General features: G+C 35.3%; 1 long non-coding RNA gene across 1 annotated transcript in view; it reads left to right on the plus strand.

The window, feature by feature from the left end:
• The window catches only part of LOC129050651 (uncharacterized), a 56,292-nt gene extending 44,002 nt beyond the window's left edge, over positions 1-12,290 (plus strand). Inside the window, exons 2-3 of the long non-coding RNA XR_008514322.1 lie at positions 6,661-6,772; positions 11,979-12,290. This is a non-coding gene — a long non-coding RNA (uncharacterized LOC129050651). The remainder of the gene's footprint in view (positions 1-6,660; positions 6,773-11,978) is intronic.
• The last annotated feature ends 565 nt before the right edge of the window (positions 12,291-12,855 follow it).

Below are 12,855 nucleotides of genomic sequence, written 5' to 3' on the forward strand. Positions count from 1 at the left end.
TTTGGAACAAAATATTTGGGAAATTAATAGAGTTATTTGAGATCATTAAGTCTATGACCCTTACAGATGTAGAAACTGAGTTATAGAAAATATAAGCAATTTGTTCAATGTCAATCCACTTGGTAGCTTCTAAACTCAAGAGAGCATAAACTTAAGGTTTCTGTAGGTATTTTTTTTCCTCAGGGGAAAAAAAAAAGATATAAACTTACAGCCCGTAGATATGAAAGTGGATACGTTCCAATAGAAAGTTCCTATATTCTCTTCCAACACCATACTTCTTATCTATTTAAAGAAGTCTGGAGAGTAAAGGAAGGAAGAGAATTGAAGAGTTTGTGGGTAAGAACAATCTTTACTCTCGCCTTCTTGCTTGGATGACTCTTGGATAAAGAGAAGAAAAAGAGGATCCATTTAGGAGTTTGGGGGTAAGTCCGAATCTTGGTGGTGGCACTCATCATCTGCAATATACTAAGCAGCAGAATGTTTAGACTTCTCATGCTCTGCAAATGCAAGGGAGAAAGATCCTACAGATCACAGAATGCCATTCTTGATCCTAACTGGTTATTTTAATCGTGCCTTTGGAGGCAGAGGAGGTAAACAAGCATCGTCTCCTCCCTTCAAGGGTAACATCTATCATTTTGGGAGAGCTATAGAGCCTCAGCACTACTTAATTTCAAGTTAAGAAAAGTCGCAGTGGGAATAAAGAGAACATAGTATCTCTAAATTATGAAGTTTTCTTGAATTACTTGCTTTGTCTTCCAAAGCTATGTGGCAATTTAAATAATTAGGATTTATTAGGTGAGAATGATACATGGTATTAGAAGAGGCTTCTTAACAGAGGCATGATTTTAATTTGCGTGCATGTGTATCATTTCCTAGGTTATCAATCAGTTGATCCTGAGAGCTCAGTTGATATTAAATATTTTTTTCATCATAGCTAACCTGACTATATAGTTAACTGGGGAACTTTTCTGGGAGGGGTGGGGGAAATGACATATGGTGAATATCCAAGATCTAATAAATAATAATACAAGATGGGGTGGCGTTTGGTTATTTGTGTTTTTGAAAAGCTCTCTGGACCCCATATATATATCCAGTTAGAGCTAGTTCAAGATCTTCTCACACAACATCAGTCACTGCTTTTACCATTAGTACCTTCTTTCTTTAGCAATGATCATACAGTTTTGAAGCAAGAAGACCCTTATCTTAAAACAGTGTCATTCCTAGGAATATGTGTATCTTACAAAAACCTTAAACAATTTCTCCTGTCAATATACCTTTTAATAAGAAATATCAGAGATATTGGTAGGTATGAAAGGTGATAGTTTGAACAGAAGTATCTACCTGGTATTCTTGCCTTACACTGCATGTGAAAGTATACACTGTTTATCTTTGAGGTCAACCTATAAACTGGCTTGGGATGTAATGTTCCAGTTGGAGTGCTTAGAAGTCATATGGTTGCTATTATTATTAAAACAGTATTAAGGAGTCACTTCTGAAATGATCTATGGAATTTGTATTTTGTTATCCAAAACAGCCTCGGAGCTGCATTATTCAATAGGGAGGCAGGGGATCAGTTCATTGTTTTGGCAAGTATCGGAGAGATAGATGATAATTCATTCTGTTAGGTCCCTGCTTCTGGTTCAACCAAACATGAAGTCAGCTCAATTATCTATGCCGATGAAAGGAAACAGTGACCTAAGTGATTGAAAAATGAAAAAAGAAAAAAAATGAATGGCTTGTCTTGATAACACAATTAACAAAAAAATTAAAAATTACCTACTCAATTATTCCAGAATTAAACTCTGTTTTCATCTCCCTTTTAGCCAGTTGGATGGGGAATCAAGCGTTACTTTATATAATGCAAAATGTATAATAATATTAATGGTGAAGACACTATTATTTAGCAGTTATTGAACACCTACTTTGTGTCAGATATAGCTAGAAAGATTTGGTTATTTTTACTTTATTTCTTTAATGTTTACATGGATTTCTTGTTAGTTCTTACTCTAGTAAGGACTAAAAAAATTTATCAAAATTAAGAGTTTAAACACAGTCATTTCATGGAATAACTACATTTTCTGTAGTAAACAAACATCCATTTACTATTAAATCACACATCTAGTATTCATTAAAATGAACATTAAAAAATTATAGTAGTAGTTTGTAAAAAAGAATTCTAACAAAAAATCATAGCCATCTGCTCCTTCTGTCCACAGATGTAGACTCTCCCTCTACAGATAACACTTTGTTATCTTTTAGATATTTCCTTTGATATTTACACTAACAAAATTTTTAAAATTAAAAAATAAAGCTTATACTGCTCTTTTTTGACTATTACAGAATACTGAGATGTTGCACTGTTACTATTTATATTAGTTATCTATTACTTAGTAACAAATTATGCCAAAATGTAGTGGCTTCACACAACACACATTTATCATCTCTCTGTTTCGGAGGGTCAGTTATCTGGGACCCACATCATTGGCTGGTTTTGTCTCAGGGTGTCTCAGGAAGTTGCACTTGAACTGTGATTGTATCATTTGAAGCTTTGACTGTGGCTGAATAATCTGATTCCAAGAGAGGCTGTTGGCACGTGGACCACTCCAAGGGAGACTCAGTGTTTTCAAGGCATGGCAACTGGCTTCCCCAGGGCATGCACATAGTGATGTTGGGTAATAAAAGATACCATGACTTTATATCACCTAATCTTGGATGTGACTTGTTATCTTCCCTATCATACTCTGTTGGTCATCCAGATAAACTCTAGTGCAATGCCAGAGGAGGATACACACAGGAGTTAATACAAGGAGGCAGGGACATTAGGTTCCCTCATAGGAACTAAATACCACATTTTCCAGCACTGTCTCTGAGCTTCTTGCCACTTTCCGTTTCTCTAACTTACTTCAGTCTAGCCAAGTGGTTGTATTAAAATTTTATTTCAGTCAATGCCCAATTTATACAACTATGGCTACAGGAGTAAATGTTTTGAGACATCACATGTCTGAGAATATCCAAACTAAGTCAATGTGTCTGGGTATAGAATTCTAAGATGAAATTTTTACCCCCAGAGTTTTAAAGGCATTGCTCAATTTTTGTGTATCTTTTTTGTAGTTGCTGTTGGAAAGCCAGATGCCATTCCTATATCTGATTCTTTTAATTTTTTTACGTAAGATTTTAAGATCTCTTTATCTTGAGTATTTTGAAATTTTTTTCAATGATGTACCTCACAGAGTTCCATATACAATATGCAACACAATTAACTCTGTGTTCTCTCTTTTTTTTTAATTTTAGAGACAGGATCTTGCTCTGTTGCTCAGGCTGGAGTGCAGTGGCATGTTCATAGCTCACTGTAACCTCGAATTTGGGGGCTCAAGTGATTCTCCTGCCCCAGCCTCCAGAGTAGCTGGTACTATAGGGATATACCATCATGCTGGGCTTAAATTTAAATTTTCGGTAAATAACAAATATATTTTTACTTGAAGTATGTTCTAAATATTGCATGGAACATATATATGAAAAGATTGTTTGTTGTTTATTTGAAATTCAAATTTTACTGAGTATCCTGTATTTTATTTGCTAAATCTGCCACTCCTAGTGCCTCAGAGTGCTTTTTTTCTTTCCTTCCTTCCTTCTTTCCTTCCTTCCTTCCTTCCTTCCTTCCTTCCTTCCTTCCTTCCTTCCTTCCTTCCTTCCTTCCTCCCTCCCTCTCTCCCTCCCTCCCTCCCTCCCTCCCCCTCTCACTCTGCCTCTGTCTCTCTTATCTAGAAAGTCTTTTTCTTAGTCAGTTTGGGCTACTATAATGGAAGACCATAGATTGTGTGGGTTGAGCCACAGAAATTTATTTTTACAGTTCTGGAGGCTTGGAAGTCCAAGATCAAGGTGCAGGCAGATCCAGTGCCTGGTTGGGCATCTTCCCAGTTTGCTGATGACTGTCTTGTCCTGTATCCTCAGGTGGTGGTGGGCTGGGTGGTGAGCAAGCATTAGCTCTCAGATCTCTCTTATAAGGGCTCCAACTCATGACCTAATTCCCTCCCCAAAGCTCCACCTGCTAGAACTATTACATTGGTAATTAGGATTTCAGTGTATGAATTTTTGGATGGGGGGACCAGGTCACAAACACTCAGTCCATAACAATCCTGTCATTAAGTGTAGGGAGATTAAATAAAGATATTTCTAAAATATCTTTACCCTTTCAGTTTTAGTTCAGTGTCACACCCACACACTCTCCTCTGTGGAGAGGAAGGGCTGTCTTCTGGCTGTAAGAAGTGGAGGCGAACCTGGTTGTTCAGTCTCCTTATTTAGACTTCCAATCAATGTTCCTGCATCAGACATATCCAAAACACCATCTCCTGTAATACTTCATGCTTCTAATTTATGCACATTTCTATGGTTTTTGTGCTATGAACCTGTTTATTTCTTTTTGTCACTCCTATGCAGGCTTTTGGGTTTTAGCTTTTTTTAAAAAAAAAACTTTGCTAAGTATGTTAACACTCTGTATCCTTTCCCTTTTCCAAAAATTTCTGAACTTCCTTACTGCTTGTGCTAGTTTGAGGTCATCTGAGCAGAAGACACCAAGATAGATATAGACATATCAGAAACATATTATTTCTTATAGGAAATGCCTGTGAGGAAAAATTAGGAGGGATCTGAAGGAAGCTGGGAGGGCTGTTAGACCATTATGCTGGTCTGATACTTTTGAAGGGGAGAGGAAAGCAAGGAAGAAAGAAGGGTTAAGTGGAAGAGTCTTAAGCAGCAATGCATTTTTTTAAGAGTTCAGCAAACTTGATGGGATGGATCTAGCCAAAGTCAACCCTCAGGGGAGTACCTCATCTCCCAGGACCTGAACTTAGCATTCCTATAGAGATCACTCTTTTACCAGGAGCAGCTTAGCTGCTTATGGGAAATGTGGCCTCTAGATGAATGCAGTGATGGATTTCAGAATGAAGCAGCTGAGCTGTTCATCATTTATGCTTCCCACAGTAGGAGATCAGAGAGGTACATTTTCATGGCCACTATACTGCTACTTTCCCATTCTATCTATCCTTGTGAGGTATGTATATATAATGTCATTTCAATGGAACTTCAGTAAAGGGTGTAAACAGATGCAGGTGTTCTATCAATGGTGTCTAGACAGGAATCCTGTGTTAATTGCTTTGTCGCCCAGGCTGGAGTGTTGTGGAGTGATTATGGTTCACTGCCTCCTTGAACTCCTGTGCTCAAGTGATTCTTCTACCTCAGCCTCCCTAGTAGTTGGGACTACAGGCACATGCCACCATGCCCAGCTAAATTTTAAAACATTTTTTATGTAGAGATGGGGTCTGATTATGTTGCTCAGACAGGTCTTAAGGGTAGAAAAACCTGCCCCTCTTAATCGAGATATGTCAACATTGAATTGTAGGAAGAGCATATTGGATGGGCTATCACTATCTATCTATCTATCTTTGTATGGTAATCCTTGAAAAATAAATTCTGATATATATCCTCAAATGAAAACTGGAAGAGATATAATTTGTACTTGCTGGAGAGTGTAATGTAAATTTCTTAATCTACTCATCACTTTTAGTTACATTTTATACATCACCCTAAAAGTATTGCTGCTTTAAAATAGAAAAGACATCAAGGAAAAATAATAGCCTGTTAAGACTTGACTACTCAGAAGCAGTTTCTCTTGATTTAAAGTAGCTTTGTCTTGTCTTACAAGATGCCATCTCGATAGTATATAGTGTGATGGTAAGAGCATAGGTTTTAGAGCCATACACAATGAGTTTTAGGGCTCAAATCATTACACTGACTAGCTTTTAAGCTTGGGCAAGTTATTTAATTCAGTTCTCTTCTTTGTGGAAAGGATAATAATAGCTAACTTATAAACAGATTGTATGGGTTAAATAAAATAAGACATGTTGAATACATAATACAGAATTAGTCATTGTATTTCCCTCCTTCATTCGGAAACAGGTCTTTGGAAGAACATTCCTTTTTTAATCCATCCATGAAATAAGCAAGTCTCTTCAAACTAAAATTCTTTTGTCATATAGATTGCAAGTAGGTTATGCTTAAAAATCTAATTTGAAAGACATAAATATATATTGGCTTGCATTGCATTTATATAACTTGAGATATAAAAATTTGAGAACAGCCCAGAAATAATACCCAGAACACTGGATTGTGGAACATTCACTCATTCATTAAAATATCTTCATTAAGTCCCCATTATATGCCTGGCATCAGGCTAGGATCTGGGCACAAAATATTGAACAAAGTAGATAAGTCCTAATAAACAAACACATAACAAAATAACGTTTACTGAATATTTTGTTGTATTAAATGTTATTTTTCCTGCCCTCCTTTTCAAAATTTTTAGAATATTTTCTACAGACACCACTTCTTTTCATCGCTTTATTACTTCACATATTCATGCCACATGATGATCATCTAGGCCTTGTTTTTTCTTTAGTTTATTTTAGAATTCTGGAGGGATTCAGAGAAGAGCTGCCTCACTGGAAGCCACAGAAAGTTTGTGCAATACATAACAGCTGTCTGTTTAGCCTTTATTACATTTCAAACATATTGGGCTTTAAAGGTTGTCTGGAATAAATTTGAAGCAGAGAGACATTGTTTCCATCAAAACTCAAATACTGTTCTTCTTACTTAACTTTTCAGCTAGTGTCCCGCTTTTCTGAATCAAGAAACAAAGTATACAAGAGTTCTACAGTAATGCCAGGTGAAGATGTAGATAGCAGTTCCACTTCTGGTGTGCCAAGGTGTGCCTGAGGTATGATTTCTACTACATTTCTTAAATCTAGGTGCTTGGAGTAGTGAGAGACAGCATTGATATCAGAGATTTCTTGGGCTTTAATTGTATATTACTAGGTCAAAATGCTAAAATTAGACACAGTGTTCACATTTTACATGCCTCTTCTGTATATATTTTTTGTGCTCCATCTCGAAGTCAACTTTTATCAATAATCTATAATCATCAAATGAGCCTATGGTGGTCTTTTTTAAAAGTATATATTTCTAAAGGGACTACAGAGATAAGTTGCTAGAAATCCTACCACTTAAAAGAACATCTTTTTCTGTTATGGTCACAGTACATGTACTCTATGATTTAGGTGTTCTGTGGAAGAGGGGATATATGTTTAGTTTATATTTTAGGATATGACAGTTTTCAGTGTACTTTATACTGGCTTTTAAGTGCTGATAAATTTGATTATATTTAGTATTTTATTACTTCTTATTTGTTCTTTACTTTGGTAAAATTTATTTTTATTGAGATAACAAAAGAAGAGATAGGTAGTACTCACATTCATGAGCTAATATTAATTAAGTCAATAACTACATATCAAGAAGATTTGCTTTCCTCATCCATATATTTCCCATTTCTAGGTGTATTTTATCAAACACAATAGAATTGAAAATGATGGGGTCACTTCAATTAAAATAAAACAGAGATTTGGTTGCAGCAGTTTTTTTAAGTGGAGAAACATTAATAACATTTACTGATTTTTATCTTTTTGAGTGATTCTTAATTATCTGATAATTTCCACTATTGAATTCTGGTTCAAATGTCCATGGCAACATTTTTGATGGCAGACTTGTGTTGCAGAAAATGAAGTAGGAGGAGGAGAAAGAGGAGTAGGACAAGAAGTAGGAAACAAAAAACAAAGACAAAACTCATGGATTTTGAGCTCTTTAGACCTGTGTCATTTGCCGAGTTATCTATTTATTAGCTATGTGATGTTGGGTAGGTTACTTAACCTCTCTTGATTATTTTTTTAATTTGTAAAACAAAGGTTGTTATGAGTAAAATGTAGAATAATATGCCTGGCATAGAGTAAGTGCTCAAATAAGCTTCGTCATTCTTCCTTGCATCACATCACTTTGGTAATTACACACTGATGAAATTCAACACATATTAAAAGGCCAAAATATGGTACATTGAACTAATTGGTTTTGGTACAACTAGTTTTCATTAAGTTTACTGATAGATTTGATGTACACATCAAAAATTCAGCTTATTTATTTTAAAACATTTATTGAGAATTATGGCATTCAAAACACCACAGGGAGGAGAGGTTAAAGAAATAGATAAAAAACAAAGAAATAAGGTCAACTGGAAAGTGACCACAGGGGAACAAATAATCCTAATGTAAATCAGGATCAATTAAGTGCTATTAGAAAGATGCACAATGTTATGGGGGTTTCGTGAAAGGAGAGAATATGTTAAATCAGGTGGGAATAAATTTCAAGTTGCATTTGATTCAGGTATTAATGATTTAAATTGGTGGAAATGGCAGCATCCAAGGCAGTGAAGACAGCATGAACAATATCCAGCAGCTAATAACTATGGGAAAGGCTTATGCAGCAGTGGATAGTTTTATGTGAGATTTTTGAAACATCAGCTTGCAAACCAGTGTTGCGTTCTTTCTGCTTACGTTGAATTTCAGCATTTGAAATTAAACTGTAATCTATAGGGAGATAGTGAGGATTTCTGAGTGAAGGAAAATGAACACCTTCTGAAGGCAAAAAAACTGCAATTGTTTCATCTTTGAGTCTGTTATTGAATGGTTTTTCAGAATTTTGCATTAATTTACTTAAGACTGTAAGCTATTTGAAAACAGGGGCTATTTCAGTCCATTGTTCTTTTCTGTATTATCAAAATATCTAATGGGCTTTAAGTACCTCATATGTTCTGGGCAATGTTCTAAGACTTTATAGATGTAAACCTCATCACAACCCTGTGAGATTGGGACTTCTACTTTTTCCATTGTAAAGACGAGAAGAAAACAGAAGCAGAGAGTGGCTCAGGATCTTTCTGTATATCATATAATTGGTAAATTTTGAGGCTTCAAGCCTGTGTGGTTCAGCTTGCTTTTAATGTCCCAAATTTGGTGTTTCAATGAATTCCATTTACAATATCATAAAAAAACTTAGAAATGAACTTAACAAAGGGAGTGAAAAACTTGTAAAATGGAAACATAAATACATTGCAGAAATAAATTTAAAAACACAAAAATAAATGGAACTACCTCTCATGTTCATTGCTTGGAAGGCAATATTGTTAGGATGTCAGTATTACCCAAAGCAATCTATAGCTTCAATGCAATCCCATTAAAACCCCAATAATATTTTTTGCAGAAATAGAAAACCCCATTCCAAAATTCATATGGACTCTCAGGAGATCCTAAATAGCCACACTTTCTGATTTCAAACTTACTGCAATGCTAAATTAGTCAAATAGTGTGGTATTGGCATAATGACAGATGTATAGAACAATGGAATAGAATAGATAGTGAAGCAATAAACCTTCACATACATGAAAATGATTTTTGACAGGGATACCAAGACCACTCATTGGTAAAGAACAGTCTTATCAACAAATGGTACTGGGAAAACTAGATATCTGCAGGAAAAATAATGAAGTTAGATTCTTAAGACCATATATAAAAATTAACTTAATGGATCAAAGGCCTAAATGTAAGACTTAAAGCTATAAAACTCTTAGAAGAAGACATAGAACAAGAGCTTCAGAACACTGGATTTGGCATTAATTTCTTACATATGACACAAAGCATATGCAACCAAATAAAAAAACAGAAAAGTTTGACTTAATGGAAATTTTAAAAAATATGCAGCAAGAGACACTATTAACACAGTTAAAAGGCAATTCACAAAATGGGAGAAAAGATTTGCAAGTTATATTTTTGATGAAGGACTAATATTCAGAATATATTACGAATTTCTAAAACTCAATGACAGGAAAGCAACAAACAACTAAATTAAGAAATGGGCAAGGAATTTGAATAGACATTTCTCCGAAGAAAATATATGAATAGCGAATAAGCGCCTGAAAGGATGCTCAACATCACTAATCAATTGGGAAATGCAAACCAAAACTACAATGAGATACCACGCGACATTTCAGGATGGCCATTTAAAACAAAACAAAACAAAAAACAAAAACAAAAAGAAACAAACAAACAAAAAGTGTTGATGATGATATGGAGAAATTGGAACGCTTTTTCACCATTAGTGAGAATGTAAAATGGTACAGCAGCTGTGGAAAACAGTATGACAATTTCTTAAAAAATTAAAAATAGAATTATCATATGATCCAACAATTCCACTTTTGGGTATATACCCAAAATAACTAAAAGCAGAATCTCAAAGAGATACTTGTGTACATGTTTATGGCAGCATTATTCACAATAGCTAGAAAGTGTAAGCAGCACAAGTGTCAATTCACAGATAAAATGTGGATATGTAGTCACTCCCTGCATCACGATGTTTCAGTCAGCGATGGACCATATGTACAACAGTGGTCCTATAAAACTATAATGGAGTTGAAAGATTTCTATCACACAGATACTTACCATTATGTTCTTACTTCTTTACACTATTCAGTACAGTAACATGCTGTACAGATTTGTAGCCTAGTAGCAATAGGCCTTACAACATAGCCTATGTGTGTAGTAGGCTATACCATTGTGAATACACACATCAGGGGTCCCCAACCCCTGAGCCACGGACCAGTACTGGTCCCTGGCCTGTTAGGACTCAGACCACACAGCAGGAGGTGAGTGGTGGGCTATCCAGCATTACTGCCTCAGCTCTGCCTCCTGTCAGGTCAGGGGAGGCATTAGATTCTCATAGGAGCACGAGCCCTATTATGAACTGCGTATGTGAGGGATTTAGGTTGCGCCCTGCTTATGAGAATCTAACTAATGCCTGATGATCAGAAGTGGAGCAGTTTCATCCTGGAACCATCTCCCCTAATCCTCAATCCATGGAAAAATTGTCTTCCACGAAACTGATCCTTAGTGCCAAAAGTGCTGGGGACCGCTGCACTGAAGGATGTTCTCCTAATAATGGAAACTCCTGACCAGCCATTTCTCGAATGTATCTCTGTTGTTAAGCAAGGCATGACACACGTTCACACACACACACACACACACACACACATACACATATACAATGGAATATTACACAGCCTCAAAAAGAAAGGAAATTCTGACATGTGCTATAACATGGATTAAGCTTGAGGAAATTAACCAGAAACGAAAAGACAAACACTGTATGATTCCACTTATATGAAGCAATTAGAGTAATTAAAATCATAGAAACAGAAACAGTGGTTGCCAGGGGCTGGGAGGAGGGAGGCATGGGAAATTATTGTTTAATACGGAGAGTTTCAGTTTTACAAGATGAAAAGAGTTATGGAGATGAATGGTGGTGTTGGTTGCAAATTATGAATGTACCTAATACCACTGAACTGTACACCGAAAAAGGGGTAAGATGGTAAGTTTTATGTTATATGTATTTTACAACAATTTAAAAAAGATTTTAAAAACTGGCAGTGAACCCAAAAGACAAAGTAATAAGCAATCCAGAATATGTTTTTTAAAATTATTGGGGTATATTAATAAAATGAATATAAGTTTGTTGTTATTGAGTTTGTTGTTTGTGTTTGATGTTGAGGGAAGAGGAAGAAGGAGTAGGGGGAGCAAAGTACCTGCTTAATTCATCATGCGATTCTTAATTCCTCCTTGCGTTCAGTGCCAACTATTGTGCTGCTTGAAAATTGACTAAAACCAGTGCTGAAACGTAACATGTGAATACATAAGTAGAAGACAGTGTGATTGCTTAGGATTCAGTAGGTGTATTTGACAGATTTAATAAATTAATGAATAATAAGATGTTATAATAATATGGGAAAAAGAAGAAACCCCTCACTAACATTATTTTAATGCTGTAACTGTAGACGTAGACATTCCACAAAAGAGATTCAGAATCGTGTTGTATATTACTTAAAGGTCTATAAAGAGTCCTTGTTTTTCCAGACCAGAAGTTTATGAAAATGATTCACACAAGGATTAAGCAGCAGCTCGAGTAATTGGATCCAAAGAAGGAATAGAACTGTTTAGTGGTTAAGAACTTAAATCATGCTTGATAATTAGATAATGTGTGTTTCATTCCAGGGATGTGAATTGTGAGACTGCTCCATGTAAAGGGCATAATGATTTATCAAAAGCAGAAGAGGAACCTGTTTATCTCTTACTCTGGTAAGAAAAGTAGGCTTAGCCGAGCATGATGATGTGTCTGTAGTCCCAGCTACTTGGGAGGCTGAGGCAGGAGAATCCTTGAGCCCAGGAGTTGGAAGCTGCATGAGCTAAGACCCTACCACTGCACTCCATCCTAGGTGGCAGAATTAGACCCTATCTTGAAAAAAAGTTTAAAAAGGAAAGAAAAATAGCCTTGGATGTGTACAACAACCAATACACCTAACCTAAATCTCTGTCGACATGCAGCCTCAGCTAGTTAAGAGGCAAACCCCAAAATTGTTCGGGTAAAAAACCCCAAATCATACTGGATGATAAACCTGAATTATCAGGTTTTGAATTGCTGAAAAACACATAATTGTGTCTTTTGTGAATGACTATGCTTAATCTTGGGCAGATTTAAAATTAAATTTTAAATGACGAGATAAATCAAATCCATAGTATTTGTAGTTTTGTGTTATATTTGGAAATAATCTGTACATATTTAGTATTTTGAGTATTTGTAACATTAAAGAGGATTTGACATTTTAGGAGTACAATTTGGCAATTTAAAGTTTTTAGCAGATTAGACTTGTAATTTTAATTTAAAATTTGTCACTGTGATTTTTTATACCAAGATTTTCTTAAATTTGTGAAAAATTATTAGTATTTTAAAAAGACATTAAAATTATTAGTTTAATTTTTAACTTATAAGAACTACATAAGAACTTATTAGACAATCAATGTACTTGAAAAATAAGATCGAAATACTAAATTTATATGTAGATTAAAATGTTTAAAAATTTTTAATAAATAA

Source organism: Pongo abelii, chromosome 1, assembly GCF_028885655.2.
Source record: "Pongo abelii isolate AG06213 chromosome 1, NHGRI_mPonAbe1-v2.0_pri, whole genome shotgun sequence".
Lineage (NCBI taxonomy): Eukaryota > Metazoa > Chordata > Mammalia > Primates > Hominidae > Pongo > Pongo abelii.